Source organism: Lactuca serriola, chromosome 2 (assembly GCF_051521515.1).
Source record: "Lactuca serriola cultivar US96UC23 chromosome 2, Lser_US96UC23_V15, whole genome shotgun sequence".
Lineage (NCBI taxonomy): Eukaryota > Viridiplantae > Streptophyta > Magnoliopsida > Asterales > Asteraceae > Lactuca > Lactuca serriola.
In genome coordinates this window covers 183,928,551-183,938,536 of record NC_136409.1, presented here as the reverse complement: position 1 = coordinate 183,938,536, position 9,986 = coordinate 183,928,551, and the positions used below count along the sequence as shown (strand labels likewise).

General features: G+C 47.8%; 1 long non-coding RNA gene across 1 annotated transcript; it reads right to left on the bottom strand.

Annotated features, from left to right (window-relative positions):
* Positions 1-4,059: 4,059 nt before the first annotated feature.
* Positions 4,060-6,258, bottom strand: LOC145090639 (uncharacterized). The gene is made up of 3 exons (XR_013701688.1): positions 5,677-6,258; positions 4,790-4,855; positions 4,060-4,227 (listed from the first exon to the last, which is right to left on the bottom strand). It is a non-coding gene; the product is annotated as an uncharacterized LOC145090639 (long non-coding RNA).
* Positions 6,259-9,986: the final 3,728 nt, after the last annotated feature.

Here is a 9,986-nt window from a genome sequence, read left to right as displayed (position 1 = left end):
ACACATAATACTCAAATAACACAATCTTATTATTTCAAAACGGGTTACAAAGGTTAACCTAGACTATTACATCAACGAAAATGCCTAGTCTGGAAACGCGGGCGTTACAATTCTCTCCCCCTTAGGATGATTCCGTCCCCGGAATCACACATCAACAAACAAATGCGGATAGCGACTCAACATGTCACTCTTCGTTTCCCAGGTGAGATTTGGCCCATTCGAATGTTTCCAACGAACAAGCACTAATTCGACCATCTTACGTCGAAGCTTCTTAGTCTTTCAGTCAACAATTGCCTCTGGTTCTTCAATTAACCTCTTGTTTCATCAATTCTCAATTCAGAAATTGGAATTATATCGGGAACTTCTCCCGTGAACTTCCTCAAATAACACACATGAAAAGTGTTGTGAATTCCATTCAGTTTTTCGGGCAATTCGAGCTTGTAAGCTTGGTTCCCAATCCTCTGAAGAACTTTAAACGGTCCAATAAACCTTGGACTCAACTTTCCCCTTTTACCAAATCTTATAAGTCCCTTCCACGGCGAGACTTTAAGCAAAACCGAATCTCCAACTTCGAAGGTCATTGGCCTTCGCTTCTTGTTAGCATAACTCTTTTGACGATTCTGAGCTGCTAACATTCTTTCCCTAATTATTTTCAACTTTTCAGCAGTTTGATGGACCATCTCCGGTCCCATAAACTGCTTTTCCCCAGCCTCAAGCCAACAAGACGGCGTACGACACTTTTGTCCATACAAAGCTTGATAAGGTGCCATCTTAATGCTTGAGTGAAAACTATTATTATAGGAAAATTCTACCAATGGTAAATGTTCATCCCAATTACCTAGGAATTCCAAGGTACATGCTCTTAGCATATCTTCAAGTGTTTGTATCGTTCTTTCACTCTGACCATCAGTCTGCGGATGGTAAGTTGTACTTAAACACAACTTGGTACCCAATTCCTCTTGTAGACTTTTCCAAAACCTCGAGGTGAAACGGCTATCACGATCCGACACAATTGTTAACAGAACACCGTGAAGCCTCACAATTTCCTTCACGTAAGAATTCGCAAGCTTCTCCATAGACCATTTCTCCTTGGCTGCTATGAAATGCGCACTCTTAGTGAATCGATAAACAACCACCCAAATCATGTCGTGACCATTCTTTGTTCTGGGCAGTTTAGTGACAAAATCCATAGCAATGTCTTCCCACTTACCCATAGGCACAGGCAATGGTTCTAAACTCCCATATGGTTTCTGATGTTGTGTCTTGACTCTCGCACAAGTCACACACTCGGCCACATACTTTGCAACATCAAGCTTCATCGTCGGCCACCAGTAGTAGGGTTTTAGGTCCCTATACATTTTAGTGCTAACCGGATGAATCGAGTACATGATCTTGTGAGCTTCTTCCATCAGAAGATCTCTAATTCCTCCGGACTTAGGTACCCAAATCCGATCTTGGAACACCTTCAGTCCATGACTGTTTACACCGAACACCAACGTTTTGCCCAAACGTTCCTCCTTTCGGTCATTCTTTTTAGAAGCTTCGCTTTGAGCTTTCTTTATACTTTCCACAATGGTCGAGACAACTTCAATTCTCAACGCTCTTGGACTTTTCCTTTCAAGATTGACTTTCCGACTGAGAGCATCAGCAACAACATTAGTTTTACCGGGGTGGTAAAGTATCTCGCAGTCGTAGTCTTTAAGTAATTCTAGCCAGTGTCGTTGCCTCATATTCAATTCCTTCTGATTAAAGAGATATTGGAGACTCTTATGATAAGTGAAAAGTTTGCACTTCGTGCTATAGAGGTAATGCCTCCATATTTTTAGAGCAAAAACTACCGCTGCCAACTCTAAATCATGAGTCGGGTAATTCTTTTCATGCTCCTTCAGCTGTCGAGACGCATATGCTATCACATTTTCTCTTTGGGTCAAAACACAACCCAATCCAACCCCAGACGCATCGCTATAAACAGCGAAGTCTTCAACTCCATCAGGTAAAGAAAGTATCGGTGCCTCACATAGCTTCTTCTTTAGCTTCTCGAATGCTTCTTTATGCTTATCACTCCAAGCATAAGTAGCTCCTTTGTGGGTCAAAGCTGTTAATGGAGTAGCAATCGAAGAAAAGCCTTGGATAAACCTTTGGTAATATCCGACTAATCCTAAAAAGCTTCGGATCTCCGTGGGACTTTTCGGTTGTTCCCACTTCATCACGGCTTCAATCTTTGCTGGATCAACCATTATCCCTTCTTGGTTGACCACGTGACCCAAGAATTGGACTTCACGAATCCAAAAATCACATTTGGAGAACTTTGCATACAACTTCTCCTGCTTCAAAACTTCTAACACTTCTCGCAAGTGTCTGCCATGCTCCTCCTGGCTTTTCGAGTAAATCAGAATGTCGTCTATGAACACTATCACGGATTTATCAAGGAACGGATTACAAACCCTATTCATTAAATCCATGAATGCTGCTGGAGCATTGGTTAGTCCATACAACATAACCAAGAACTCGTAGTGTCCATATCTAGTTCTGAATGCAGTCTTCTCGATATCTTGCTCTCTTACTTTTAGCTGATGATATCCTGACCTAAGATCGATCTTCGAGAAATAGCTCGAACCTTGCAATTGATCAAATAGGTCATCAATCCTCGGTAATGAATATCTATTCTTTATTGTTGCCTTGTTCAGCTCTCTGTAATCAATGTACATTCTCATACTTCCATCTTTCTTCTTCACAAATAACACCGGAGCTCCCCAGGGCGATGAACTAGGTCTAATGAAACCTTTGTCCAATAACTCCTGAAGTTGCATCATCAGCTCCTTCATCTCCGTCGGTGCTAATCGATAAGGTGCTTTTGCTATTGGCGTGGTTCCTGGTAACAAGTCAATTCTGAACTCCACTTGTTGATCAGGCGGTAATCCAGGAAGATCTTCGGGAAATACTTCCGGATAATCACACACCACTGGAATACTCTGCATCACCTTCTTTTCCTTCTTAGAATCGATCACGAATGCCAAATATGATGTACATCCCTTGGTCAAACACTTCCTGGCTTTCATTAGGGAAATGATTCCAGAATTTACTCGCCGTTTGTCCCCGTACACCATAAATGAATCCTTCCCAGGCGGGTTTACTTTAACTATCTTCTTCTTGCACAATATTTCGGCATCATTGGCGCTAAGCCAATCCATTCCCAAAACGATGTCGAAACCATTTAGTTCGATAGGCAATAATTCCTCGTGAAACTTATTCCCATTAAGGTCGATTAAGATGTTTTTCATACGATGGCTAACAGGTACAAACTTGCCACTAGCTACTTCGACTAATAAAGCATCATCTAGTCTATCAATAGGCAAAGCTAGCTTTCTACCAAACTCATGCGAAATAAAGGAGTAGTTGGCTCCAGAATCAAACAAAATTTGAGCAGGTAATTCGTTTACGAGAAAGGTACCTGAAGCGACATCAGCTTCATCTTTCGCAGCTTCGAGTGTCATCTGGAAGGCTCTCGCCTTCGGCTTTGGTGGAACGTTGGGCCTAGCTGCCTCCTTCTTCTTCGGACAGTCTTTCAAAACATGCCCCTCTTCATTGCAACCAAAACACATCCTTTTGTTGTTCGGACACTCATTGGCAAAATGTCCAACCTTTCCACACTTATAGCAGGTTACATCCTCGCTACATTTCCCAAAGTGCATTTTCTTACACTTATCACATCACTTCGCTTCGCCTCCTTTTCCTCCAAACTTTTTCGAATCAGATTTCGAAAATTTGCTTTTCTTACCGGAACCAGATGTTCCCTCAAACTTTCTCTTCTCACCAACCTCAACCTTGTCGGTGGTTCTCCCCTTAATCATGTTCTCAACAAACTTGGCAGCCCAGATAGCTGCCTCTAGAGTATGTGCCTGACGTACTGGCACCTCATACTCCCATGGGAGTCCCTTCGCATACCGGTCCACCTTTGTCAGCTCGTCTGGGACGATACGCAAGGCAAACTGAAACGACCCAAAAATACGACCCAAAAATTTTTATTTTAATATAATCAAAACTGTAATCAGAGCTTCATATAATAAAACCATACGTGATGTATTCCAAAACGTAATAAAATACTGTGCGGAGAACTGTATCATACTACATCAGATCAAAACATCTAAATCAATCCCAGGCTAAAGCTGAGGCGGTGGTGTGTGCGATGCCATCATCCCGAGCTCTTCCCTTTGCTTGCTGAAGTACCTGAAACCAAAACTGAAACTGTAAGCACGAAGCTTAGTGAGCTCCCCCAAATTACCACATACCATACAATATTATATCAAGCACATACGGGGCCTTGCCCCCTCCAACGGACCAAAGTCCGAAGCTGACTGACCGGGACCTTGTCCCCTACATCGGACCGAAGTCCGAAGCTGACATCGGACCGAAGTCCGAAGCTAACTGGGACCTTGTCCCCTACATCGAACCGAAGTTCGAAGCTGACATCGGACCGAAGTCCGAAGCTAACTGGGACCTTGTCCCCTACATCGAACCGAAGTCCGAAGCTGACATCGGACCGAAGTCCGAAGCTAACTGGGACCTTGTCCCCTACATCGGACCGAAGTCCGAAGCTGACATCGGACCGGAGCCCGAAGCTGACTGATCATAGCATAACATATCACTAACAGGAACACACATAATCTTGTCTGAGCCACGAAGGCATCAAACATGCTAACTACTGCATCGGATAACATCCTGATACTACTGCTAGCTAAGCGGGCCGGCATTGTGGCCTTAGACCCATTCCTACTGAAAGGGAACTCACCTCGTAAACTGGCGGCTGAGTGTGTGTGTCTGAAAGCTACCGGCTGCTGCTCCTGAATCTCCTCGGCTACAAGTCCATGAACACACTCAATCAAATACTAAACACTGCACTTGGGGTAAAATGACTCTTTTACCCTTGGTCAAAGTCAACTTACTGCTGGGGCTGACTCGCCGAGTTGGGCCACCCAACTTGCCGAGTCCTACTCTCACTTCTCAGCTCTACATGCTGCTACTCGTCGAGTGTGGCATCGACTCGACGAGTACCCTCTTGATCCAAGAACTCAGATGATCTTCATCCGACTCGCCGAGTCAGATGAACAGACTCGACGAGTTGTTCTTAATCCTCAAGGAGATTGCCTTAGACTCGCCGAGTTGTATGAACAACTCGCCGAGTCCCTCCATCACTGAGTCTACTCTTAACTCGCTGAGTCCACTCCCTAACTCATCTCGTCCACTCGACACTGAAGAAACTGGAGAACTCGGGGCTCGCGACCTGACTCGTCGAGTCGTTCTTCCGACTCGCCGAGTCGCCGCCATGCAACATATTTTTACTCGATTTCTCTTGCATCCAACACATGCAAATGATAGATCTAGGTCCATTAAGCTGTTTTACCACGTAAAGTTTCCAACTTTACATGCACAACCACATGAATGAGGGAAATAAGACTAAAATATGCACAATAAGGGTAGATCCATGGCTCATAAGCAATGCAACTCCAAAAAGACAGTGGATCTGGACTCTTCAACACCCCAACACTCAGATCCAAAGGTATTTCGTCTTAATAACACAATCAAGCAAGCATAAAGCTTGGAACAAGCATCAAATAGCCCTTAAAAGAGCTCTAATGGAAGTTTAAGCATGAAACCAGAAGAGAACTCCGAAAATACCTGAATAAGTTCACACTTGATCTTGGATCTTGGCCCTAGAACTCGTTTCCTTGCTTCCTTCTTCTTCTCCTTCTTCACCCCGGGAACGGGTCGTTACAATTCTCCCCCACTTGACTCAGACTTCGTCCTCGAAGTCTGCTACGGCTGGATCTGCAAATAACTCAGGGTAGTGCTCTCTCATCTCCTCCTCAGCCTCCCACGTCCACTCAGACCCCTTCCGGTGCTGCCACTGCACCTTTACTAACTGAATTTCCTTGTTCCTCAAGGTCTTGGTCTTCCGGTCCAAAATCGCGACCGGTCTCTCAATATAATTCAGGCTACTATCAACCTGAATATCCTCTAGGGGAACGACTGCTGATTCATCCACCAAACACTTCCTCAACTGAGACACATGGAAAGTGTTGTGGATCTGACTAAGCTCTTCAGGAAGACCTAATCGATAAGCAACCCGACCCACCCGGGCCAAAACCCTGAAAGGACCAATAAATCTGGGGCCCAACTTGCCCCTCTTCCGGAACCTGATGACACCCTTCCAAGGTGAGACCTTTAGAAGGACCATATCTCCCACCTGGAACTCCAAGTCCGAACGCCTCCTATCGGCGTAGCTCTTCTGCCGACTCTGAGCAGTCTGCAGTCTACTACGGACCTGCTGGATCAACTCAGTCGTCTTGAGCACCACCTCTGTGCTCCCAATGACTCGCTGACCGACCTCGCCCCAACAAATCGGGGTCCTACACTTCCTCCCATACAGCATCTCAAAGGGAGGTCGGTCAATGCTCGCATGGTAACTGTTGTTATACGAGAACTCCGCTAACGGAAGGTACGTATCCCAACTGCCACCGAAGTCTAGAACGCATGCCCTGAGCATATCCTCTAGAGTCTGAATCGTCCTCTCGCTCTGCCCGTCTGTCTGAGGGTGGAAAGCGGTGCTGAAATGGAGACGAGTACCCATCTCGTCGTGGAATCGCTTCCAAAATCTGGATGTGAAACGGACATCTCGGTCAGACACCACTGATACCGGCACTCCATGGCGTGCCACGATCTCACGCACATAGATATCGGCTAACCTTTCCGCCGATATACTCTCCTGGATCGGGATAAAATGGGCACTCTTCGTCAACCGATCCACTACTACCCATATCGAGTCCACTCCTCGTGCGGTCCGGGGAAGCTTGGTGATAAAATCCATGGTGATGTCCTCCCATTTCCACACGGGAATATCCAACGGCTGCATCTTGCCGTGAGGTCTCTGGTGCTCCGCCTTGACCTTCCGGCAGGTCAAGCACCTCTCAACGTACCAAGCGACGTCCCGCTTCATGCAGGGCCACTAATAATCAGGTCGAAGATCTCGATACATCTTCGTCGCCCCTGGATGGATAGAAAATCGAGACTTATGAGCCTCGTCCATCAATACCTGCCGTACCCCACCCCAGTACGGTACCCACACCCTACCATGAAGCGTCATCAAACCCCGACTGTCGTAGTCGAACGAAGCTACTCGACCCACTATCCTCTCGCACCTCTGCCTCTCCTCCTTGAGACCCTCCATCTGAGCCTCCTTGATCTGCTCCAACAATGGAGTGATTACCGTCATCCTCATACACAAATCCCTGATGGGGGCCGCCGACACCTTGCGGCTCAGGGCATCGGCCACCACGTTGGCCTTCCCTGGATGATACAGGATCTCACAGTCATAGTCCTTCAGCACGTCCAACCATCTCCTCTGTCTCATATTCAAACTCGGCTGATCCATAACGTATCGTAAACTCTTGTGGTCCGTGTAGATAGTACAGCGGACCCCATACAGGTAATGCCTCCAAATCTTGAGGGCAAAAACAACTGCCCCCAGCTCCAAGTCGTGGGTAGGATAATTAGCCTCGTGAGGCTTCAACTGTCTCGAAGCATAAGCCACCACATGGCCTCGCTGCATCAACACTGCTCCCATACCTGTGATCGAAGCATCACAATAGACCACGAAATCCTCAACACCCTCTGGCAAGGTAAGGATCGGAGCCTCGCACAATCTCTGCCTGAGGGTCTCGAATGCTGTCTGCTGCTCCGGACCCCAACGAAATACCACTGATTTCTTGGTCAGTCGGGTGAGCGGCACTGCTATCTTGGAGAAATCCTGAATAAATCTCCGATAATACCCTGCCAGCCCTAGGAAGCTCCGAATCTCAGATGGAGACTTCGGGACCTCCCACTGCATCACGGCCTCTATCTTGGCCGGATCTACCAGAATACCCTTCTGGTTGACGAGGTGACCAAGGAACTGCACCTCGCGCAACCAGAACTCACATTTGGAGAACTTTGCGAAAAGTCTCTCCCTCCTCAAAACCTCTAGCACCTCCCGCAGGTGCTCCTCGTGCTGCTCCTGCGTCTTGGAATACACCAAGATGTCATCTATGAACACTATCACTGACCGATCCAGCATCGGCCTACACACGCGGTTCATGAGATCCATGAACGCGGCTGGGGCATTGGTGAGCCCAAATGGCATCACCACAAACTCGTAATGACCATACCTGGTCCTGAAAGCAGTCTTCTGCACATCCTCATCTCTAACCCGCATCTGATGATATCCGGAGCGTAGATCGATCTTGGAGAACCAAGACGCTCCCTGAAGCTGATCAAACAAATCATCTATCCTCGGGAGTGGGTAACGGTTCTTCACCGTTACCTTATTCAGCTCCCGATAATCAATACACATACGATGCGACCCATCCTTCTTTCTCACAAATAGGATTGGCGCTCCCCAAGGCGAACTGCTCGGCCGAATGAAACCCTTGTCTAACAGCTCCTGCAGCTGTGTAGACAACTCCTGCATCTCAGGGGGAGCTAGTCGATACGGTGCCTTGGCTATCGGAGCCGCACCAGGGACGAGGTCGATCCGGAACTCGACCTGTCTCTCAGGAGGTATCCCCGGCAAATCCTCAGGAAACACATCCGGGTAGTCTCGAACGATAGGAACATCTTCCACTGTCGACTTGCCCTTCACCCGGGCATCCAAAACGTAGGCTACAAAACCGGCGCAACCCTGCTGAACATAGCGCCTCGCCCTTGCGGCGGAACAAAAGGTCGGTCCTCGCTGTGGCCTCTCGCCCTGAATCACCAACTCTCCCCCACTGGGAGTGCGAACCCTCACTAACTGAAGCTCGCAATCAATCACCGCCCCATTGGGGCTTAGCCAATCCATACCCACAATAACCTTATTCCCTCGCAGGGGAATAGGTACCAAATCCACTGAAAACCGCTCATCAAATAACTGAAGAGAACACCCTCTGTGCACTCTGCCGACCCTCACGGTCCTATCATCCGCTATCTCAACCTCTAATGGACAATCCAGCTCCCCTGGAGCTCTACTGAACCTCTTGCTAAGCGCAAGAGATACGAATGATCGGGTAGCCCCCGAATCGAATAATACCAAAGCAGAAATGCCGTTCACAGAGAACGACCCTGAATAAAACATACAACCATAAGCAACATTTAATCAATAATAATAAAGAGATAAAAGGGAAGATACATACCCGTCACCACATCAGGAGTCGCTCGCGCCTCCTCTGTTGTCATCTGAAACGCCCTACTCTTCGCCACTGGCGCATCAGCTCGGCCCTGCCGGCCGTCTGTAATCCTCAAGGTAGCAGGGGCAGGTGCAGCCACCTTCCCTGCTGAAGCTAAACTCGGACACTGGGACTTTTTATGTCCCCTCTGATTGCACTGAAAGCAAATCAGGTCTGACGCAGCAACGACAGTAGCAGGAGCCGTACAATCCCTACTCAAATGTCCAACCCGACCGCACTTGAAGCAGCCGGAACTCCCTGCCTTGCACGCTCCCTCGTGCATCTTCCCACACCTACCACATCGACCGTAGCTCGGCTGTCCCCTGGACCTATGATCCGAAACCCTGGGCTTTTTGCCCGAACCTCCCGAACCCGAAACCGCCTCCGGTTTCCTCTTCTTCTCCATCTCGAGATCAATCTCCCTCTCCCGAGCTCTAGCAATCATATCTTCCAGCGTTTTACAGCTGGACCGGCTCACAAACTGGCGGATATCGCTCCGCAACATCTCATGATAGCGGGCCTTCTTTATTTCCTCATCAGCTACATACTGAGGAACGAGAAGAGCCCTCTCCCTGAACTTGGCGGTGATCTCCGCCACTGTCTCTGTAGTCTGGGTGAGGTCCTGAAACTCCCTAGCTAGCTGTTGCACCTCAATGACCGGTGCAAACTCCGCCCTGAACCTGGTAGAGAAATCAGCCCAGGTCATAGCGTCCAACGCTGCATCATCCCCAAAAGCATGCCCGACCTCCT